The sequence below is a fragment of the Coenobita brevimanus genome, chromosome 116 (genome assembly GCF_032717465.1).
Source record: "Coenobita brevimanus isolate Jiangsu-jjx chromosome 116, ASM3271746v2, whole genome shotgun sequence".
NCBI classification, from domain to species: Eukaryota; Metazoa; Arthropoda; class Malacostraca; order Decapoda; family Coenobitidae; genus Coenobita; species Coenobita brevimanus.
This window is the reverse complement of record NC_137069.1, coordinates 34907503-34933058: the sequence shown is the minus strand read 5'-3', so window position 1 is coordinate 34933058 and position 25556 is coordinate 34907503.

Here is a 25556-nt window from a genome sequence, read left to right as displayed (position 1 = left end):
TGGAGTCGATAAGTTGGATTTGGAGGATGGTATACGTTTATTGATATCTGGCCGACAGGACGGAATGCATTATCAGGGAGTAGAATTGTTGCTGGGTTGTAAGGCAAATAAGGCTTTATGTGAGTGGGATCCTACAGATGAGTGATTGTTATACGCACGGTTTAAGTCAAATCATGGCAACATCAGTCTGTTTGTGTGTTATGCACCTACTAATGATGCACTCGATGAAAGGAAAGACACATTTTATGAAAAGTTGCAAGAAGGAGTAGGAAGGGTACCTAGACATGATGTTTTGATCTGCGTTGGAGACTTTAATGCAGTAATGGGCTGTTCAAATGAGGGATTTGAGGCATGTATGGGTAAGATGGAAGTTGGTAGTAGGATGAGTGAAAACGGAGTGAGGTTTGAAGCTTCTGTCTAGCAAATGACTTAGTCATCGGGGGCACACTCTTTCAGCATTGCAATATACACAAGACAACTTGGGTGTCGCCGTGTGGAAAATATAAAAATCTGATGGATCACATCGCTATCAGTAGGAGGCATAGAAGTTCTCTGCTAGATGTTCATGTTAAACGGGGAGCGGATATTGGTAGTGACCATCAACTCAGCATTGCAAAAATAAGGTTTAAACTTAAAAATCAGAAGAAGGAAAAATCTGGTGTTGGTAGATACGATATTGTTAAGCTTAGAAGGGAAGGAAAAGAAAAGGAGGAATTCAGATTAGAATGCAGAAATAGGTTTTTGGTGTTGGAAACGTTGGAAGAGGGGGAGAGAAGTGTAGATGAGATGTGGGAGGATGTGAACAAAGTTTTGCATGAGACTGCTGGATGTACGATTGGAAGGAGACATAGATTCAGGAGAAAGAAATGGATATCAGAGGAAACGTGGGATATGATAAAAAAGAGAGTCGAGGCTAAATTGAGGAGTGAGATGCAATGCGTTGATGAACGAGAGATTGAATTAGCAAGAGCTGCGTACTGGAGTTTAAATTCAGAAGTAAGAAGGTTAGCTAGGAGAGATAAAAGAAGATGTGTGGATGAAAAGGTTGCAGAGACTGAAATCTTAATAAACAAAAATGATGGACAGAGTCAAAGAATAGCATATGAATCGATTAGAGAACTGAGTGGTAATGCAGGTAAACGCAAGGAAATACCAGTTAGAGACAGGGAAGGAAATTTATTGACCAAAGATGGAGATATTAAAAATAGATGGAAAGAGCATTTTGAGACAGGTCTTAATAGACCAATACCACCAGAAGAGGATATACCGTCTGCTCAGGAAGATTTAAATATAGAAACAGGAGAGTTGAGGCTTGCAGAAGTGGAGAAAGCAGTAAAACAGTTAAAGAATAATAAGGCACCAGGGGAGGATGGTTTATTTCCGGAAATGTTTAAAGTGGAGGGGGATAGATTAATAATGATCTTGACCAAGCTATTCAATAAGATATGGGTGACGGGGTTACTACCATCAGTTTGGAAGAATGGTGTAATTGTTAAAGTTCCGAAGAAGGGAGACCTGAGTGAATGTGGTAATTGGAGGGGAATCTCTTTGTCACTGATAGCTTTGAAAGTTTTCAGTAGAGTGTTGTTAAATAGGTTGGAGCCGGTGGTTGAGGGTATTCTGAGGGCCGAACAGGCTGGTTTTAGAAAGGGACGTGATTGCAATGATCAGATCTTTACAGTTAGGCATTTGATGCAGCAAGTTAATGAAATGAGAGTACCGTTAAGTCTTTGTTTTGTTGATTTTGAAAAGGCTTTTGATAGTGTTTCGAGAGAGACTATGGGGAAGATGAGACATTATGGAATACCAGAGGAGTTTGTGAGGGTCATTATGAACATGCATGAGGACACATTTTGTAAAGTGATGGTTGATGGTTGTCTGAGTGATTCGTTTGAAGTCAAGTCCGGAGTAATTCAAGGTGGTGTTCTATCGCCTTTACTATAATTTATATTGGTCATTGATTACATTATGAAACGCGTTGGAACAGACACCGGTGCAGGTATACTCTTTGGGGAGAGAACAGGAAACTTTGGATTTAGATTATGCAGATGATATAGTTTTGATTTGTGATGGGCCAGAAGAGATGCAGAGAATGTTGGACTGTTTGGTGAGTGAAGGTCGCAAGGTGGGTTTGGTTATTAATTGTGGAAAAACTGAAATAATCAATATGAATAAGAAAAATGCGCAGGAATGTGTAATTGTAGGTATGGTTGTAAAGCAAGTTGATAGGTTTAAATATTTAGGTACTTATTTAGCCAAGGATGGTTCTTTGAACTTTGAATTTGGAGGAAAAGGTTAAAGAAGGCTAATCAGGCAATGGGAATGCTTAAAAATATTTGGAATAATAACAATTTTTCTGTGCATACAAAAATCAAACTTTATAAGGTAATGGTTAGGAGTATCTTAATTTATGGACACGAGTCTTGGTACAGCACAGTGACTATGGAAAATAAATTCTTGGTGTTTGAAAACAAAGCACTTTGGAAGAATATTAGGAGTTAAGTGGTGGGAAAGGATACCAAATAGTAGAATTAGAGAAATAACGGGAGTGCAGCCGGTCGATGAATATGTTAGGTTCTCACGATGGAAGTGGCTAGGACATGTGTATAGGAGACAGGGAATAGTACGAGGTACACCAGGGTGGGTGGCACTTGGTAAGAGAGGTAAAGGAAGGCCAAAAGAGACGTGGGTGAGGACAATGAGACGGGAAGCTGGAGATGAGTGTTGGGGAGATCTTGAGGAGTTAGCACAAGATAGGATGTGGTGGTGTGAGTTCATCGAGGCCCTATGCATCCCCGAGGGTGCCACAGGAAATGATTGATTGATTGATTGAATGAGAATAAGAATAGGGAGGCTATATCAAAAGCCTCAGGTGAAAACAAATTTTCCACAGTTAAACATAATCATATGTGACTGGCAAGAAAAATGTAAAAGAAAAAAAAAAGCCATTAGACAGAAAAATTAAACTCCTTCAATGACAGACTCCCAAGTAAAAAAAGTCAACTAAAGTCCTTTCACCTTAACTTGGCCAGGATTTTTTTCCCTTTGCAGTTTTTTTCACGTAGCTTTGAGGCATGACAAAACTGTGGCTCTACATCCTTTTCATATCACTTATGCGTGACCAGGATCATATTCTACTGTTAATTGCTTCTTACAACTCATTATTCGGGATGGAGAGAGAGAGAGAGAGAGAGAGAGAGAGAGAGTCAATTTTAGGTCAAGCTAGTTCTTAGAAACCGTATAATTCAAATACCTGACCCTACGTTGACATCGGGGCTACTTCGACCGACCTTTTGGGCCGAAAGTCAAGATGAAATCAAGACGAAGTCAAGATGAAGTCAAGATAAAGTCAAGATGAAGTCAAGATGAAGCCAAGGTGAAGCCAAGGTGAAGTCAAGATGAAGCCAAGATAAAGTCAAGATGAAGCCAAGAAGTCAAGATTGAGTCAGGATGAAGTCAGGATAAAGTCAAGATGAAGTCAAGACAAAGCCAAGAAGTCAAGACCAAGTCAGGATGAAGTCAAGATAGTCGACATGAAGTCAAGATAGTCGATATGAAGTCAAGATAGTCGACATGAAGTCAAGATAGTCGACATGAAGTCAAGATAGTCGATATGAAGTCAAGATAGTCGACATGAAGTCAAGATAGTCGACATGAAGTCAAGATAGTCGACATGAAGTCAAGATAGTCGACATGAAGTCAAGATAGCCAAGATGAAGTCAAGATGATGTAAAGATGAAGTCAAGATGAAGTCAAGATAATGTAAAGATGAAGTTAAGATGATGTAAAGATGAAGTCAAGATGATGTAAAGATGAAGTTAAGATGATGTAAAGATGAAGTCAAGATGATGTAAAGATGAAGTCAAGATGTAGTCAAGATGAAGTTAGATAAAGTGAAAAAGAAATAAAGATAATTCAAAGATGAAGTCAAGATGAAGGCAAGTGAAATCAAACACCTTAAAATGAGGGAGATAATGAACTGAACTGATAAGAGAATGATAATGGACGAAAGGAAAAGTGAACGAAATAGAAGGGGAAATGACGAAGAATTAAGAGACAATGATAGAAACGGAGTTAAGATGAGAAAGACAAGTGAGCGAAAAAGAGAGGAAGAAAAAGTGAGCGAAAAGGATGGGAAAAGGACAAAGATAAGAGGAAATACAAGGCAGGATGACGAAAAAGGAACTAAAAGAAATGAAAAAAAGGAATGACAAGACGAAGAATTGTGAAAAGGATGAAAGATGATAGTTGAGCGAAGACATGTGGAGCTGAAAAACGGTGAGAGAGAGAGAGAGAGAGAGAGAGAGAGAGAGAGAGAGAGAGAGAGAGAGAGAGAGAGAGAGAGATCCAAAACCAGCAAAACAGAGAGAAAAAAAAGGTTGCGAACGTAAAGAACTGAACGATACAAAAAAGAGAGCCAGACAAATAAAAGCGAAGATAAGAGAAAAAAAAGTGAGCGAAAGTAATTGTCAGGAAAAGGGAGAGGGTGAACACAGAGAAACCTGACGAAAGATTAAAAAAAAAAAAAAAAACTGAACGAAAAATGAGACACCAAACAAGAGAGAGAGAGAGAGAGAGAGAGAGAGGTATCTTTCGCTTCTAAATTTTGTAGGTCAGCTTCCCTATACCCCTGTTTAATTGCTATGAAAACTATTGCTATGTATCGAGTTGAGAGAGAGAGAGAGAGAGAGAGAGAGAGAGAGAGAGATACAGGAAATAAAGGCAGCGTAAAATAAATAAGAATAAAAATATAATACAAAAGTCAAGACAGAAGATACAGAAAATGGATAAAGAAAATGGGGTCCGGGACAGCAGGCATAACTAAACCATACTATCAGCCTCTCTGGACATCTAGGTACGATTTTCTGCTACACTGAGTAGGGGCCCCTCTCTCTCTCTCTCTCTCTCTCTCTCTCTCTCTCTCTCTCATTAATTTGCATATTTTCTGCACCCATCCCCCCCTTTCTCTCTCTCTCTCTCTCTCTCTCTCTCTCTCTCTGTGCCAGCTAAAGTAATAAGTTTTCTGAGCGACATAAACTAGATAACGATAATAGTCCATGTTCTGTACTCTCTTTCTCTGTCTTGGGCCTTTTTTCGATCCAGAAGTTGTGCATTTTTAAGCCTCCTGTTATTAAACTCTCTCTCTCTCTCTCTCTCTCTCTCTTCATGACAGCAAAGATCAAATCACAGTGACTTTGTTTCCGACCCCAAATTATCATATCCTACCTCACTTCACGACATTTCCACAAGCAGGGAGTTAGGTGGGTTAGGCTAGGTTAGGTTAGGTTAGATTAGGTCAGGTTAGGTTACGCTGGGCTATGTTACGTTAATAAAGGAAGGTTGCGAAAGATTGGTTGAGAGACGTTAGGTGAGGTTAGGTGTGGTCAGGGAAGGTCACGCAAAGTTAAGTTAGATTACGTTAGGTCAAGGAGGGTTAGGTGAAGGTTAGTTAATTAAAAAATGATGAAAAGGTAAGGTAAAGGTAAGTTAATTAAAAATGATGGGAAAGGTTAGGTAAAGGTAAGTCAATTAAAAAATGATGGGAAAAGTTAGATTACTTGAAGGGAAAGCTTGAAAAACGGGGACATGACGATGAAAATGTTTGCCAAAAATATAAAGAGATAATTTAGGAGACAAACACGTAAAAAATATATATTCGACAGAGATGCACCGGCTTTTAAGAAGTACGGTCAACTGATATATTTAATTCTTCTCAGTAAAAACTGGACGTGAATCAAAATGAGCATATGCCTGTGACTTGGATTATAGATAGTGCAAATCAATGAAGGTTGCAGTTAATGAGAGATTGAGGCCAAAACAGAAATGAAATTGCCTGTGTAATGTGTGTGTGAGAGAGAGAGAGAGAGAGAGAGAGAGAGAGAGAGAGAGAGAGAGAGAGAAGAAAGTAAGTGTGAGAGTCAGAACTGGTACAGAAACGAAACAGTAAAAATGGAGATAGTAGAATGACAAGGATGAGACATAGAGTTACATAGTTACATAGATTCACACACCACACCGACCTTACGGTCCCTTCGAGGACCGGTCCGGCCTTAATACTAATACAGTGCTATAATTATAGGAGCAGGAGAAAAAGATAGCACAGCAGAAGGCTCTCTCCCCCACCCTCCAGACTCTTCGGCATTTGCAGTACAGGAAACAGGATAGGAAGTAAAACCTTGCAGGACTGAACAACCTTTAGGAATTTTTATAGGATCGGCAGAAAGTAGAATATTATGGAAATGGAGAATCTAGGCATACAGCCACATACTCTATGCATGCACTTTTTTTTACTGTTTATATCTATCTATCTATCTCTATGTCTCTCTCTCTCTTTGTCTCTCTCTCTCTCTCTCTCTCTCTCTATCTATCTATCTATCTATCTATCTATATAACAGATGAACAGATGGTTCATCGATTATATTGGACCTAAAATATTGTTTATATTGATTCCTAATTTAGGTGTATTATGTTTAATAAATAAGTGAATGTAAACGCGAATATACAGTAATTGCTGTATCCCAAATAGACGATACCAATTGCGTCGAGATACATGTCCAGTCTCTTTTTAAGATATTTATGGTACCACTCTCAATCACATCCCCAGGGAATTTATTTATTTCACTTACAACAGAGTAAGTGAAGAAGTTTTGGGTTGTATTAAGATTAGCCCTCCCTACTTGCAACTTCATGCCATTTCCTCGAGTTACAGTCTCGGCAATAATTGTGAAGAGCTTGCTTGAATTAATATTACTGAAACCTTTCAAAATCTTAAAACATTTAACTAGCTGTCCCCTGAGTCTCCGTTTTCTAAGAGAGAATAAGTTTAATTCCCTGAGAGTGAGAATTGGGTATCCAATCAGTATGTCCTTATTATAACATGTAAACTGGAATTCTGAGCTTAACAAAATCCTTGAAACATGAGCTAAAAAAAAAAAAAAAATCAAAGGAGAATGGGAAATGTTATGTAAGGAGTCTGATAAGAGACAAAAAAGATAAAATGGTTCTTGGATAAGGGAAAAGAGGAAAGTAGAGGATATAATCAGTACAGTCCAAAAGCATAAATGGATGTGGGTAGGTCACGTCCTTCATAGACCAGGTAACAGATGGACAGCCAAGGTAACTGAGTGACAGCCCAGAGATGGAGTGAGAGGAAGAGACAGACAGAGAACAAGATGAAGAGAGGGAGTGAGAGGAAGAGGCAGACAAAGAACAAGATGGAGAGATGGAGTGAGAGGAAAAGAAAGAGAGAGGACAAAATGGAGAGCTGGAGTGAGAGGAAGACACAGAGAACAAGATAAGAGATGGAGTGACAGGAAGAGGCAGACAGAGGACGAGATGGTGAGAGGAAATTCAGATATTTGCAGGGAATGGATGGAACAGGCTAACATGCAACACGTTGGTATGGAGAAAGATGGGACTCTCTTGCAGTAAACGGTTTCAGGATGTTGGCAATGATGATGATGATGATGATGATGAAGCTGATGATGATGATGATGATGATGATGATTATCATCATATTATTATCAGTGTAACATCCACATATCCCAAGGTATATAACAATGCCGACAAATCAAAGATACGAATATGACATAAGACAACATTAACACAGGCAAAATAATTCGCCAAGGAGGAGATGTCACGGCGTTTCCACATCAACACGAATTCGTCTCACTCTTTGGACATGCTAACACCGGTACTTATATATACGTAATGATTTTTTTTTTTTCGCTTGTTAGAGCAAAAATGGCCACGACTGAAAAGAAGACGCAGTCATTTTGGGAAGACCATGTATGAAAGTAAAATGTCATTTCTATTTAAAGGGGAGGTGTGTTTGTTCCGGCGCGCACACACACACACACACACACACACACACACACACACTTAAGTATCCATTAGACGGCTAGAGCTGGTGGTGAAGACTTGTGTGGATGGTTTTGTTATATTTCACGTGTGTGTGTGTGTGTGTGTGTGTGTGTGTGTGTGTGTGAGAGAGAGAGAGAGAGAGAGAGAGAGAGAGAGAGAGAGAGAGAATGTCAACATTTAGGTCTTATGATGATGATGAGGAGGAGGAGGAGGGACAGAAGGAGAAGGAGAACGACAATGATGACGACGGCGACAAAAATTATAAAATTTATAAGGATGATGATGATGATGATGATGATGATGATGATGATGGAGATAATGATGATGAGGTAGAGGAGGAGGAGGAAAAGGTAAAGGAGAACGACGAGGACGAAAACGATAATGATGATGATGATGATGATGATGATGATGACGATGATGTGTTTTCTGAGACTGTCTAGCTTATTCATTTGTAGCTATCCAGCCTCCCTCTAGGATTTACACACACACACACACACACACACACACACACACACACACACACACACACACACACACACAATGAATGGCTGTGGATGTACTCTTGTGTTCGAACCCATTCCGATATAATCCCAAATCCTACCTACTTAGGGGGATGAATGCAGTCTCTCTCTCTCTCTCTCTCTCTCTCTCTCTCTCTCTCTCTCTCTCTCTCTCTCTCTCTCTTTGTTGTGTATTAACTCTTTTCTTTTCACATATTCCTTCAGTTCTGCTCTCTCTCTCTCTCTCTCTCTGTTGTATATTATTTTTTTTTCTTTTCACATATTCCTTCATTTCTGCTCACTCTCTGTCTGCCTGTCTGTCTGTCTCTGTTGTATATTAACTTTTTTTTTTCTTTTCACATATTTCTTCAGTTCTGCTCACTCTCTGTCTGTCTGTCTGTCTGTCTGTCTCTCTCTCTCTCTCTCTCTCTCTCTCTCTCTCTCTCTTTCTCACCCCTTGTACCCTAAATAGCTTTACCTGAATACAATCACCTTGAAGAAACAAGAATAAAAAATGAATTTAAAAATCGAAAATATTCATTCTGTCCCGTTTGGAAGCATGATTTTTTTAGAGAGTTTCATTAAGAGTTTCACCAAAGCACTCCTTCACGAAACTGGGGATACGCTTTGAGGGAAATCCTCCTCCTCCTCCTCATCATCATCATCATCATAACCTCTATTATTGTCATCTATATTGTTGCTGCTGTTTTTGTTACTACTACTACTACTACTACTATACTACTGCTACTACTACTACTACTACTATTATTATTATTATTATTATTATTATTATTATTGTCAATAATTATTTTACTATAAACTGTCATTATCTTTGTTACAATCATCAATAGTAACATCATCGTTATCATTATCGAACCTGTCTATGTAAACAACAACAATTACAATAACCATAATAATAATAATAATAATAATAATAATAATAATAAAACAATCTCTCTCTCTCTCTCTCTCTCTCTCTCTCTCTCTCTCTCTCTCTCTCTCTCTCTCTCTTTCGTATACACATGTTAAAACATCTACTTCCTCTGAATATTCCATACCTCAATATTTGGTAGTCATAATCATCATAGTACTCGCGCAGCGACGCTTATTAATATCAATAATCTCTGTGCAGTCATCTAGGAATAGTCTGATGATAATTAGCAGACAGACTTACAAACAGAGAAATCGTATCAATTATACAGGCTCTAATATAACCTTGGTCACCTAATGGCGGCTCTGCACGCTGCTCAGTCTCCGGGAGCCTCCCACTTCAGTCCCTTATTCCTGAGGTCACACTCCATGACTTCGTCCCAGGTCTTTTTCAGCCTGCCTCCAGCAACCCTACCCCCAGCGTTCAAACTCCTCACCTCCAGCACTCATTTGCCATCCTCCATCCTCTCCACATCCCCAAACTATCACAATCTACCCCTTTTCATCACAACACCAATTTCACTTCATTCCTATCTTTCCTCTCAACTTTTCAATCATAAATCTACCCCCCTCCCCCTCCCCAGGAATCGCATTCAAGGACGCACTACACATATAACTATTCATTGTCATTTCTGTACATCTGAACGTACGAATACCCTCTTACTTTACTGCTTAGGTATCGCTGCCATGTAACATTACATTACATGCCACATAAAAAGATTTACTGGCTCGGAGGGAGAGCCTTCTCAATGTCAGGAGAGGCAACAGCTCCCCGAACTTCTTCCAACCACTCCTTACCCTACCCACACAGCTAGCTCCAGCCACACCTCCAGCACATAATATGCCCCCAAAATAAAACTCTTCCACACATTCTTGAGACTCACCAGCAAGACCAATCCATTCACGCCTGATAATCTCTACATGCCCTCCCTGACACAGCGAACGCACGAAATCAGTATTATCTCGCAGTCTGCGGCCACCCTTTGCGGGATTAGGGCGTCGGGCTATAGATAGATAGATAGACTATCTCTAATACCACTACATCATTTATGTAGCCACTTATAACAAATAAAGTACAAGATGGAGCCACTTCCCACACCGTTGAGGCAAACTGCACATGGCCATTCTCCCTGTGCTTTGACAGTACCGCCACCAGCCCTAGATATCATCACTTTTGTTTTATCCACATTTACTCCCAAACTCACATGCCCCATTACGCCTCTCCACTTTCCTAAATCCTTCCTCCGTCACCCTTTCATTCTCTGCAATCAACACCAAACCATCAGCATACAACAGCTCCCACGGGAGTCTATTTCTGAAGTCACGTGAGAGAGCTTCAAGCACAGTGACAAAAAGAAATTATCTTCTCGCGCTTATGAAAATGAAATCCCCCTTCTCACTCTGTTCTCAGTGCTATTCTATATGTGCAATAAAACAGGTCATGGAGGACAGTGTTCAACTGCTTTTAAAGGTCACTGCAACATGATTCTTTTTTCTGTATATCAGTGAAATGACCCGCCAGTACGAAGGTTCTATGTGCTGGTGTGTGTTTGGTCCGTGAGCTTGTGTTTGGTTCGTGCGCTAGTGTTTGGTTCGTGGACTGATTTCTGTTCTGTTCGTGCGCTGGTGTTTGTTTGGTTCGTGCACTGGTGTTTGTTTGGTTCGTGCACTGGTGTTTGTTTGGTTCGTGCGCTGGTGTGTTTGGTTCGTGTGCTGGTGTGTTTGGTTAGCTGGTGTTTATTGGTTCGTGCGCTGGTGTTTCTTGTGTTTGGTTCGTGTACTGGTGTGTGTGGTTTGTGCGCTGGTGTGTGTTTGGTTCGTTCGCTGGTGTGTGTTTGGTTCGTTCGCTGGTGTGTGTTTGGTTCGTGCTCTGGTGTGTGTTTGGCTCGTGCGCTGGTGTTTGTTTGGTTCGTGCGATGGTGTGTGTTTGGTTCGTGCGATGGCGTGTGTTTGGTTTGTGCGCTAGTGTTTGGATCGTGCGCTGGTGTTTGTTTGGTTCGTCCTCAGAGGTGTTTGTGACAGTGAAAGCAATGGACTGAAATTTATCTGTCTATCTACCGTATCTGTCTATCTATATATCTGTCCATCTATCTATTTATCTATTTATTTAGGGACTGAAATTTTAACCACAGTGCAGTGACTAGAGAAATCGCCTTTACTTCTCTGGATAGCAGACCAACGCTTACTTCTCCCGTTTCTTATATATTTTCTTAAGCATTTCCTTGGAGGTACGAACAGTCACGGGCAAGAATATAGTTCCAGTTTTCAGTCGAATATTTATGAAACCCTTACCTAATATTCTGAGAGATATACTGAGTTCCGAAGAATGCATTACTGTTTTTCTAAAGTTATCGCTCACTATCTCGTTTTCTATTGTCATGGGGTGTATCGGCATTTATGTTCGCAAGTGTACCTTAGTGTATTTAAATTGCGATTTATTCTCTAGTACTTACAGCTATTGTTGTATGGCAGGTGATGAATTCGACTTACCCTCCCAAAAAAAATATATGTATTTATAATTATTAATGGGAAAGTTATTAGAGTTACTCATATACATGGTAATAATAAAGGTGGTAGTAGTAGTAGTAGTAGTAGTAGTAGTAGTAGTAGTAGTAATAATAAACAGCACACACTGCCAACCCGAAAATCTAACATCTCAAAACATCCACTTGATGATGATGATGATGATGACGACTACTGCTATTACTACTACTACTGCTATTTTGTACACACATACCAACAAATGACATTTTACTAACACAAGGAATTTCGTTGTAATAACATTTAATAGTAATGTAGGCTATTTACCGTATGAACATTATTTTTATAATGCTCATAATCTTATATTCCAAAACACTCCATTGTCTGTACAGTTTTTGGATTCAGATATTTCGAAAAATCGAGTGTGTACAGGATTTTTATTAGTAATAGTAATGGCAATAAATTATACGTGCATTTGTGTAACTGGGTCGATTAAAACTGTATATGTATGTAGGTAAGTAGGTATATATGTCGGTAGGTAGGTATGTCGGTAGGTAGGTATGTCGGTAGGTGTGTATGTGTGTATGTACAGTATGTATGTAGGTAGGTAGGTAGGTATATAGGTATGTAGGAAGGTATGTGTGTATGTAGGTAGGTAGGCAGGTAGGTAGATGTGTTTGTATGCAGGTGGGTAGGTATGTCTTTTGTTTATCCATCCGTCTATCTATCTATCTATCTATCTGTTTATCTATCTACCAACCTTTGTGTATTATCTATCAGTCTATTTGTCTATCTAGCTACCTTTGTTTTTATCTATCTATCTATCTATCTGTTTATCTATCTGTCAGTGTCTGTGTATCTATTAAACCCCAATCATTAATAATACAAGTTCTATCCTACATTATAGTCTTCACCACATCATCATCATCATCATCATCATCATCATCATCATCACCCAGAGAGCAGGTCATTTTCCCAACTTCCTAACCATCTCTTATTTAATTCTCTCTCTCTCTCTCTCTCTCTCTCTCTCTCTCTCTCTCTCTCTCTCTCTCTCTCAGTTAATCCAGTCAGGGAATTTTGGCGTCCATGTCACCATGTTCTCGGCAAGTCAGGTCAGGTCAGGTTACGTGCTCATTATGGCAACCGGCCCCTTGGGCTGCGACAAGGCGAAATTAGGTCACAGTCCGAGGAGAGAGAGAGAGAGAGAGAGAGTCTACCCCTCCGACTTCCTCGCTTCTCTCCCCTCTTTCACCCTCTGTATTTTCCCTCCCTTTCTTAATGTCTTCTCTTCCTACTCCCTCCCTCCTCTCTCCCTTCCCGTCCTTTTTTTCTTACCTCCCTTCCTTATTCTCCCTCTCATATTCCCTCCCTCCTCTTTCCCTCTTCATTCACCCTCTTTTTTTCTTCCTTTCTCTTCCTTCCTCCTTTTTTCTCCCTCCCCCTCTCCCTCCTACCCTCTCCTCTCCGTTCCATACTCCTGTATCTCCTTCTCTTTCTCCTTCTACTTCTCATTCTTTTTTTCTTCTCTTTCTTCTTCTTCTTCATCTTCTCCTCCTCCTCCTCCTTCTTTATTTTTATTGTTCATTATATCAGACAAACTCAAAAATATCAACAGTCATTTCCTTTTGACTTTTTGAACTCGTCTTTAGTGTTCTTTTCCTTATTGCCCTTCTTCGCCCATTCCTTTCCTTCCCTTTATCTCTTTCTCCCTTTCCTTTACTTCGTCTTTTCTCTTTCCCTTTTTCCTTCCCTTCCCCCTTTCTCCTTCCTCCCCCCTTCTCCCCACAACACCCCCTTCCCATCATCCTCTCGTATTCTCCCTTTCCCTTTCCTTCCATCTATTCCCCCTCTTTTCCTTACTCAGCTTCTTTTTTGTCGACCTTCCCTCCTCCTTTCCTCCCTCCTACCCTTCTCTTTCTCTCCCTTCTCTCTCCCCTCCTCTCTGGTTCCTCCTTCCGATTCTGTTTCTCTTTCTCCAATTTTTTATAACTCTTACTCTCTCTACCCCCTCTTATAATCCTCCATACGTTCTCTCTCTCTCTCTCTCTCTCTCTCTCTCTCTCTCTCTCTCTCTCTCTCATCCAACTTACTGTCTATTCCTTTCCCTTTCTTTCTTTCACTCTCTCTCCCTTCCTTCCCTCCCTCTCTTTTTTCCTCTTCCTTCCACCTCCTCAGGGACACACACACACACACACACACACACACACACACACACACACACACACACACACACACACACACACACACACACACACAGATATACATCTTCATACATACATATACACACGGACACATACACCTAAACATTCAGATACGTACACCTCCACATTCAGACACGTACAACTACATATTCAGACAAATTTATACACACACACACACACACACACACACACACACACACACACACACACACACACACACACACACACACACACACACACACACACACACACACACACACAATCACTTTCATCTGCAGCAAAGGAACTCTCTCGCATATTTCCTCTCCCGTGTGACCAGCCGAGCAGAAAGCAACGTGTATTTTCCTGCAACTAAATTTAGGGTGTAGCTAGTTGAAAATTCACTCTGACTGTAACTAAATTTAGCCTTAGAGAGGAATATTAATTGGTCTACAGTCTCTCTCTCTCTCTCTCTCTCTCTCTCTCTCTCTCGCTCTCGCTCTCCCTTTCTGTCTGACTGTCTGTCTGTCTCTGTCTCTGTCTGTCTGTCTCTCTCTCTCTCTCTTTCTCTCTCTCTGAGTGTCTGTCTGTCTGTCTCTGTCTCTGTCTCACTCTCTCAGTGTCTGTCTGTCTTTCCTTCTCCTTCTTTCTTGTTCTTCTTCCTCCTGCTCCTGTTTTTGCTCCAGCTCATACTCTTCCTCCTCCTCCTCCTCATCATCATCATCATCATCATCATCATCATCATCATCATCTCCTCCTCCTCCTCATCATCATCATCATCATCTCCTCCTCCTCCTCCTCATCATCATCATCATCATCTTCCAACCTGTGAAGCAAAGTCAGAATAAGTATACTTGACACGTAATCAAAATTTAGTGTTCTCCAGCTAAATGTCTTAAAAAGTAAATCCCAGTTACTTCCTCTCCAACAGTTGCTTTGAAGGTACTATTGTCTTTCTAGTAAACAAAGAAGTTAGAGTTATTAGTTATAGTTAGTTTATTCACAACAGTTTTCCTAGTCTTTCACGTCTAAATTCATCCCGTCCACTACCACATCCATCTCTCGTGCTGTCCTATCCTCCCCACACCCACATCCACCACTACACTTACACAGCATGTCGTGGGTGCATCCCTTAACTTCATCCTAGTCTTTCTCTTCTGCTGCTCTGAAACCAGCATCCACACCCACACCCACACCCACCCAGCACTACACCTTTACACTAGCGTCTAGATGAATCGGTAAATTTGTTCTTTACCTACATTGCCAATCAACGGACACCCATCTCGTCTACACTATTCTACACCAATCTTGTCTACACTCATTCCGTCTTCGCCCATCCCGTCCCCACCCATCCCGTCTACACCCATCAGTCACTCAGCAACACCTCTCACACACCAACCTTCAACCTCTGTATAGCCAACACTCTCACAACTTCAGCTTTCTAAATCACACCCACCCACTCTTCAACACATAACTTTTACACACCCACACATGTTGCACACCCACGCGCATCCTTTCCATAACCATCGCGCGCGCGCGCACACACACACACACACACACACACACACACACACACACACACACACACACACACACACACACACAAATAGATTTCTCACCCTATCGCACCCTCATTCTTTCCTGTTCTTTTGCATCCTCTCTCACCGTCCCACACCTCCACCTCTGCTTCTCACTCACATCCACGCCTTCACCACACACACACACACACACACACACACATCCATCTGTTGCTCACCCAGCCTTCTAACATCCACACCCTCACTCTTACCTCTTTTTCCCACCCACACGCACGCCTCACCTACACTCAGCCATATTACACCTCTCGCATCTACTCCCACACACAGGCACTCAAGCATCTCATTCTTCTCTTATCCTCCATACTCACATCCACACCCACACTCATTCCTATCTCACTCACCTTTCCAATACCCACACCATACCTCGTATCTTTTCTCCCCACCCACACCCACACTTACACCCACACCCCAAAACAAAAACTCCCCACCCTACCTCACACTCACTTTCCATTGCATACTACCTCACCCTTCCACACTCTTACCTCTACTCCCCACCCACACATACGCCCACAGCCACATCCACACTTACACCCACCCCCACCCCCACAGCCACACACCCACACTCACACCTACACCCACAATCAGACAACAGTACTTAGGTCCGTAGGTTAATCTGTACCACACCCACATCTACACCCACACCCACACCCACACCCACAATCAGACAACAATACTGTGGTCCATGCCTTAATCGCAGTGTGTTGTGTCGAGGCGGTGCGGGTAAGTTGGAAGGGTGTCACGTCGATGAGTTGGGACAGTGTTGTGCTGAGCTTTATAATTCTCCACGATTACCATTTTCAAGAGAGCGGCAGTGAGAGTTAGGGCGGGAGAGACAGAGATGGTGAGATAGGGATAATGAAACAATATGGGAGATAAATGGCAGTCAGAGTGGGAGAGACAGAGACAGATAGGGACAGAGACAAAGATAGAGCAGAATTGAGAGAAGCAGAGTTAGAATGAGACAGAGACAGACAGATTTAGACTGAGAGAGAGAGAGAGAGAGAGAGAGAGAGAGAGGGGGACCCATAAGAAACTAATATTAAATAAAAATGACATTATAAAAAGAATAAACAGAAGAGAAGAAAGAGAACAGGAAGGCTATGAGAGAGAGAGAGAGAGAGAGAGAGAGAGAGAGAGAGAGAGAGAGAGAGAGAGAGAGAGAGAGATTCCTTTACATACTCCACCCACGTCGAGTTCTTAGCGAGAAATGAACGCCAGAATATGGTGCTAGTCACAAAGAAGTGCTATGGAAAGGAGGTGGAGGAGCAGCAGCATTGTCTTATTCTGCCACTGAGCTACGAGAAATAAGCTGCAAAAGGACGAAAATCTCTGCCAAATTAAAGTGAACGGACTATACGCTCAGGCGCCTATGACTCACTCTCAGCTGAATAAAATCGTCTGGCGCTAGATGGAATGAAATACTAGAGCTGTGTCCATCATGAAGGGGGTTTAATAGCAAGGGAATGTAAAAACAATAGTAGTAGTAGTGGTAGTAGTAGTAGCAGTGGTGGTGGTGGTGATGGTGGTAGTTACATAAGAACATAAGAAGAGAGGATAACTGCAGTAGGCCGGTTGGCCCATGCTAGGCAGCTCCTAGAAGGGTAACTGAACTACTAGAATGAGATAAGGATAGCAAAGAAGAAGGCTCTCCCCCGCCCTCCAAACCCTCCAGCCGAAGCCGGCAGGAAAAAGTCAGAAAGAACACCACGCCGTATAGAAAAACTGGCGTGGACATGTTACAGGAAAGTGTGAAAGGAGAATAGAGACTATCATAGTGTAACCTGAAAAGAATTTTTTTTTGAATTAGTATTGGTTATAATATTTTCTTTATTCTATATCCACCCCTTATTTGTCATATGCTTATCTAGCCTATGCTTGAAACTCTCAGTGGAAGAGGCAGCAACTACTTTACTAGGTAGCTTATTCCATTCGTCTACTACTCTATTACCAAACCAATTTCTACCGATTTCCTTTCTGAAACGGAATTTTTCTAGTTTGAAACCATTATTTCTAGTTCTATCCTGTATGCTTACTTTAAGTACCTTGCTAATATCTCCCTTATTTATACCATTCATCCACTTAAACACCTCAATTAAGTCTCCCCTTACTCTACGCCTCTCTAGCGAATGCAGACTTAGTCTTTTCGGTCTGTCTTCATATGACAGGTTCCGGACGTCATGTATCATTTTAGTCATTCTTCTCTGTACATTTTCTAACGAATTAATATCCATTCTATAGTAAGGACACCAAAATTGTACTGCGTAGTCTAAATGTGGCCTTACTAATGCTAGATAAAGTTTCAGTATTACTTTAGATGATCTATTGCTCACGCTTCTCGAAATAAATCCTAGGACCCTATTTGCTTTATTTCTCGCATTAATGCACTGTTGCCTAGGTTTAAGGTCGTTACTAATCATAACTCCTAGATCTCTCTCGCATTCCGATTTGCTAATTTCTTTGTTATCTAAGCTGTATTTAGTATCTCCAATGGTCTTGCCTACGTTAAGTACTTTACATTTTTCAACGTTAAATTCCATTTGCCAAGTTTTAGACCATTTGGACAATGTATCGAGGTCTTTTTGTAAGTTATGGCAATCGTCAGTCGAGTTAATGATACGCCCTATTTTTGTATCGTCGGCAAATTTGCTGATTCTGCTATTGACTCCTAAGTCTAGATCATTTATATATATGATAAATAATAAGGGACCGAGTACTGAACCCTGTGGTACACCGCTAGTTACTAATCCCCAGTCCGACTTAGTTCCATTTATTAATACTCTCTGCTTTCGTCCTTTCAGCCAGGATTCTATCCATTTTAAGATATCGCCGTCTATACCATGTGCTCGAACCTTTCTAACTAACCTTTCGTGTGGGACTCTATCAAAAGCTTTACTAAAGTCCAGATAAATAACATCGTAAGCTTTATCGCTATCTACTGCCTCATAGACCTCCGAGTAGAATGACAACAAATTTGTGAGGCAGGATCGTCCTTGCCTGAATCCGTGCTGACTTTCGTTTATAAGATTAAATCTTTCTAAGTGTTCTCTAATCCTATTTGCCAAAATTGACTCTAACATTTTTCCTACTATTGACGTTAGACTTATCGGACGATAATTCGACGCAGCTGATTTATCACCCTTTTTAAAGATGGGCACTACGTTTGCGGTTTTCCACGCTTCTGGAACTTCTCCTGAACTTAAAGAGTCATTAAATAACGTTAAAAGTGGCTGACATAATTCTTCTTTGGTTTCTTTTATAATTTTTGCATATATTTCGTCCGGACCTGGCGATTTTTGAGGTTTTAACTTATTAATTTCTTTCAATACGTCCTCCTTACTAATGGTTATTTTACTAAGAATATTTTCCGTATTCTCATGGTAAATATTTGCTGCTTGAGTGACCAGGCTTAGATTTTCCTTGGTGAATACTGATATGAAATAATTATTTAGGATGGAGCACATTTCTTTATCTTCACTGGTAATGTCACCTGATTCTGTTCTGAGTGGTCCTATCCTATCTTTATTTTTCGTTCGGTACATTTGATAAAAACCCTTGGGGTTTTCTTTTGATTCACTTGCAACCTTAATTTCATAACTTCTCTTTGCTTTTCTTATCTCCCTCTTTACTTCTCTATTTAAAATTGTGTACCGGTTGCGTAAGTGTTCCTCTCCACGTTTTATTTTTCTATATATTCCTTTCCTTTGTCCTATGAGAGATTTTAATCTGTTGTTTAACCATCTTGGTTCTGAATTGTTAGTTCTAAACGGTTTTGAAGGAATATATCTATCTTGGCCTCCGTGTATTATATTTATTAACTCGTTATACTTCTCACTGGTTGAACGTCTGTTTGGTACTGGAGCTGAGTTAATTTCCGTCACCTGGACTACATTCCTATCTACCACCTCCCCCCTCACAGTCACCTGACGGACATCCCCACGTGCTTCCTGCGCCTGACCTATGACCTGGGAATCCCCACTGACCTGGCATTCCCTCAAATAGCTAATCTCCCTGTGGAATACCGTTCGAAAATAAGCTCTTAAGCCATCGAAATCTCCTAAACGAAAATTAGGAACGGTGGAGGTATTTTCAGTGGAACAGACATCCCAAACAAATTTGAACTTAATTTCTTCATGATCGCTATTACCAAGTCGTCCACCAACCTCTATATCGCTAATGATATTTTCTTTATTAGCTAAAACCAAATCTAGTATATTATTACCTCTGGTGGGCTCCCTGATATACTGATAAAGAAAATTATCCTGTACTACCTCTAGAAATTCCTCTGACTCTGCATCTCCTGTCTGATTTCTCCAATCTATCCTTGGCAGATTAAGGTCCCCAGCAATTATTACTAAGCTGGACTGTGATGCTTTCCTAATTTCCTCCCAGAGGTATTTACTATCAGCTCTACTTAATTTAGGAGATCTGTAAATTGCTCCTAAGACTAATTTCTCCCTATTGTTACTAATTTCAACCCAGACACTTTCTGTGTCCCTATTTACTTTAATGTCTGCTTTATTGTAACAGTTTAATGAATCCTTTACATAAATAGCTACCCCTCCCCCCTTTCTTCCCTGACGGTTTGACACAAAAATATTATAGCCTTTTATCTGATATTCTGCTAAAAATTCTCGAGTGTCTGTATTCATCCAAGTTTCACTAATAACGGCAATGTCTATTTTCTCTGTACAAATTAAAGTCCTCAGTTCATCCATTTTATTACGTAAACTCCGGCTGTTTGTGTAGTACACTTTCAGATTATTACGAGTAGTTATGCCTTTACCTTGGCATTTACTGTTATTTATTTTATTACTAACTGGGAAACTCTTTACTTTACTAATATAACAATTTTTTGTACTATCGCTTATCGCCCTTCTATCATCGCTTGTTCTATCATCTATCATCGCCTGCTCAATTTGAGGTGCCTGAGTGGATGTATCTACACTATTGGTTGAACTTTTGTTCTTAATTTTGCAAGTATCGATGCATCTATCCAAACATGGTAATAATGATTTCTGAGTGTAGTTGCTGCATCTTCCTGTACACCTACTTCTCAATCTCGAAAAAAATCCCTCCAACTCCCTATCTATCATTCCAGCTAAAACAGTAACTCCCTGCCTGCTGAGTCCCATCCCAACTATACAAGGCACTCCGGCCATAAAACCGGTCCCAGCTGTCTATGAAAGGTATTGCATTATCTTTGCAATACCTTTCAAGGCGGCAATTAAACCCTATTGCCCTGCTCAACCATTCCCTTCCAACCTGCCACCTTGGTAAAACACCAAGCACTACAGGGGTTCCTCCCCTCTCCCTAACCTTTTCTAACATCAACTTGTACCTTTTCCACAGTACCTCACTCTTACGGCTACTAATATCATTGCCTCCTACACTGAGGCACACAGTGGGTTTGTCACCACTTTCCTTTACGATATTTGAAATTTTTTCTACCACATTAGCCACCCTGGCCCCTGGAAGACACACATGTTTAGCGAGTGGAGTATACATGGCCCTGTTCAGATATCTCACCTGGGAATCTCCAACAACAACAACATTTTTCTTACCTTTCTTGTTCTGTTTATACTTACCTGTACTGGAAGTTCTCTCACCGTCCTTCTCCTCTACTTCCATCTCTGCCTTCCCTTCACATTCGTCCCGTAGTGCGTCGAATGCATTAGTTGTCTTAATTTCCGTTTGCTTTTTAAGAGTGAACTTCGTTGCACCCTTATTAACTAGTGTCCAACCTTCAGCCTTTTTCTCTTTCTCCTCCAACATCTCCTCCAACAATTCCCTCATCTGTGCCTTCTCCTGCCTGAGAATTTGTACCTCCCGCTTCAGTTCGAGAAGTTCCTCCTTTAATTCAAGGTAGTCCTTTTCAGTACCTGAAGTGGGGACACAGCTCTCTGCCGAGGAAGCCATTACGCACTAGTTCACGCAAGGTAGAACACACTATCACGGGTCACTACGGGTCACCACAACACACACTCTCACGGATCACTAGCACCCCACTAGCGCTGATCACAACAACACACTAACACAACCACTATCACAGATCACTAAAGCACATAGCACAACACTACCACAGGTCTCAGGCATGTCTGAGCTGACTGGCCTCACGAGAGCGACTGACGAGCCTCACGAGAGAGTAGTAATAGTAGTAGTAACATTCTCTCAAATTCCCAAGCCACCTCGAGACCTTGGTAACATAAGTAGGATTTAGTTAAGTACGAGTTAAGTACATGTACATATTCAAGTAGTACGGGAAGAGGAGTACAGATTTAGGCACAGTACATTACACTGGCGTAAAATAGTACACTCACTTTAACCTGACGTAAAATAGTACACTCACTTTAACCTGACGTAAAATAGTACACTCACTTTAACCTGACGTAAAATAGTACATTCACTTTAACCTGACGTAAAATAGTACACTCACTTTAACCTGACGTAAAATAGTACATTCACTTTAACCTGACGTAAAATAGTACACTCACTTTAACCTGACGTAAAATAGTACATTCACTTTAACCTGACGTAAAATAGTACACTCACTTTAACCTGACGTAAAATAGTACATTCACTTTAACCTGACGTAAAATAGTACACTCACTTTAACCTGACGTAAAATAGTACACTCACTTTAACCTGGCGTAAAATAGTACATTCACTTTAACCTGACGTAAAACTGCCATCTCTCCGTCATCAACGTTGACCTATAACAAGAGCTTAACAGTAGAATATGGTACTAGTCACGAAGAAGTGTTAGGGAAAGGAAGTTGGGCCACGGAATTATGTGACCACTATCGTTCCAATATCGACCTAATTTGCATCAGAACCATACAAGAGCATACCAAGGATTAATTTCCAGAATGAATCGCAAACAAAAAGGTGTTAGGGAAAGGGCTGATGGAGACGATACCTTAATTTGTTGAAGGAAATAGCGTTCGTGTCTATCTAGCTATCTGTCTATTGCCAGATGCCTTAATCCCGTAAGGGGTGGCCACAAACAAATCGCCTCCATGTCTAACAAGAGGATATTAAGTGAAACACACAGGGATCCAGATTAATTGAGAACTGATCCGTTGGCTGTTGATGAAGTGAGTAACCAAGGAGACGAACATGCCCTATCAATTCTCTCTCTCTCTCTCTCTCTCTCTCTCTCTCTCTCTCTCTCTCTCAACCTTCCCCTTCCATATCCCACTCTCACAATCTCACTCTCCCACTTTCTCTCTCTCACATTTCTACCTCTTCCTCATCCTCGCCCTTCCACCTTCTCCTCTCTCTCTCTCTCTCTCTCTCTCTCTCTCTCTCTCTCTCTCTCTCTCTCTCTCTCTCTCCCTCTCTTTCTCTCTCGTCCTTGCTATTCCCCTATCTCCGTTTTTACTCAATTTCGTTTCGCTACCAGTTCTAACTCCACGCTTGCTTTCTTTTCTCCTCTCTCTCCCTCTCTCTCTCTCTCTCTCTCTCTCTCTCTCTCTCTCTCCCTCTCTTTCTCTCTCGTCCTTGCTGTTCCCCTATCTCCGTTTTTACTCAATTTCGTTTCGCTACCAGTTCTAACTCCACGCTTGCTTTCTTTTCTCCTCTCTCTCCCTCTCTCTCTCTCTCTCTCTCTCTCTCTCTTGTAACACAGAACAACAAGAGCGAAAAATTAGGAGGATGAGGAATGGCAAGGCTGGAGATTGAATTGGACAGTGTAATAGCGAAATGGAAAGCAAGAGGGTAAAAACTGCGAGAGGGGAAGGGCATGGATGAGAGAGAGAGAGAGAGAGAGAGAGAGAGAGAGAGTATATATTTAAATATACAAATTCTTTCTCTTTTCATAACAGAGAAGGAGAAAAAACTCAACCCCCCCCAAAAAAAAAAAAAAAAAAAACAGTAAAGACAGTTTTAGGATCATATTTAAATTCATCCACCTGAGCTAAACACAGGCCTCAACAAGGCTAAATTAAAACTAAAAACACAGGTCTCTTAAAAGCTATATGAAAGCTAAGTACATAGGTCTCTACAATGCTAAAGGAAAGCTAATACAGGTCTCTACAAAGCTAAACGAAAACTAAATACACAGATCTCTACAAAGCTAAAGTAAAGCTATAAACACAGCTGTAGGAAATCTCAGCCCCTTCATACAGCCATTTTTTTTCCAAGCAAGCAAGAACACACACACACACACACACACACACACACACACACACACACACACACACACACACACACACACACACACTCTCTCTCTCTCTCTCTCTCTCTCTCTCTCTCTAATCATACATTTTTGTGGAATTATTGAACTTAAAGATGTGAAATACGCATTTTCTGAAATCCCTATGACAAAAGAAAAAAAATGATCATGTGAGGTAGACTTACTCAAAACTGACCAAAATTTTTTATCAGAAATCCCAAGTGATCTTAACATTGTCTTAGTGTTGAGCATTTTAAAGTTAGGGATTTTTAAGACAAGGTCATTTGATTGGACTCCCTTTAAAAAATAGGATTTGCCAATTAAGTAATGAAAATTGGCTCATGACCAGCAATTTCAGGAGAGATTATGCGACTGATTTTTTTTTACCACACGGATGCTTTCTTCATCTGAAAAAATAGTCTGAAATGAAAAGATGAAAAATAAGTGACGTCCTCAAAGCATTATGGGTAAATCAGTCAATCGTACTTCAAGGGCAAATTCTTCTCCTGGAATAATACAGAGCGAATTCCCTGCCTCATAATTCACCTGTACAATATATTCACTCAGTATGGAACAGGTATTGATCTGAGATGAGGTCAGACTCTCCCCTATAACCATTTCTAGGCACGTAACAAGCCACTGAGAGAGACGAGAGAGGGAGTGAGAAGGCAGGGACCGATAGATGGAGATGGATGGATACATGGATGAATGGAAAAATGGATGTGTGGATGAATAGGTGGATGGACGGATAGATAAACTTAAAGATGGGTAAAAGATAGATGCAAGTAGATAGACAGTCAGATATACACATACATATATACATACAGCAAGCATAGCTACAGACAGACAGACTCAGATGGAGATATGGATATAGATAGATAAAAGATGGATCTAGGCACGATAGACAGGCAGACAGACAGACAGATGATAGACAGACAGACAGACAGATAGATAAGACAGACAGATAGATAGACAGATATGGATGAAGATGATCAATCAGAAATTTCTCATTATAAACTATTCCTAAGCTGATAAAAGATAATTCCAGAGAGAGAGAGAGAGACTCAGCACCACCTCCCTTACCGCTCTTTATTCCGTCAATACTTCCATTACTTCTAAAATAAAGCTGAGAATCACTATGCTCACCAGTTCAACATCCTGGGCAAGACTGATTCTTTTACTGTCTCTGTTCGGTTTTGCATAAATTTATTCTGCTATTCTGACCATTTCATTTATTTAATTCAATTCTTCTCAATTAGAGTATCTTAGAATAAACATGTAGCTTTTTTTCTATATAAAAATTCTGTGTAGTTGCTTCCTGGATTCTTCCATTCCTTACAATTTCTTTGGTTCACTTCACGTAAAATTTCAACATCTTTATTTTTTCTTATAAGTGGTTGTGGTCTTTCGTAGGTTTGTATTCTCGGATAAGGAAGCTCCCTAACACCTTTTCCTTATCGATTTATTTTTGGATGCGACTGGCTAATATTGATTTGTACGTTATTTATGAAGAGTATGGTGATATTAGAGTAATTTAAGTGACACGGAAGAAGACGGCAAGGTGTAATAAGCAAAATAAATAGCTTAGGAGGAGGAGCTAGGGAGCTTCCTCAATGGAGGAGAATACGGGCACTTCATCTTATCATCTTTTTCCTTGTTTTTTCTTGAAGCTCCTCTATACTCCTTGAGAAATATTAATACTTCTTTGAGGTTCTTTCTCTTACCTCTACTGCTTCTTTCTCTGTCTAACTGCCTAAATAGTTGGAAATACATTCTTTATTTCTCTGTTTCCATAATTTGTCTCTGTGGCTCATATACCATTCTCTCT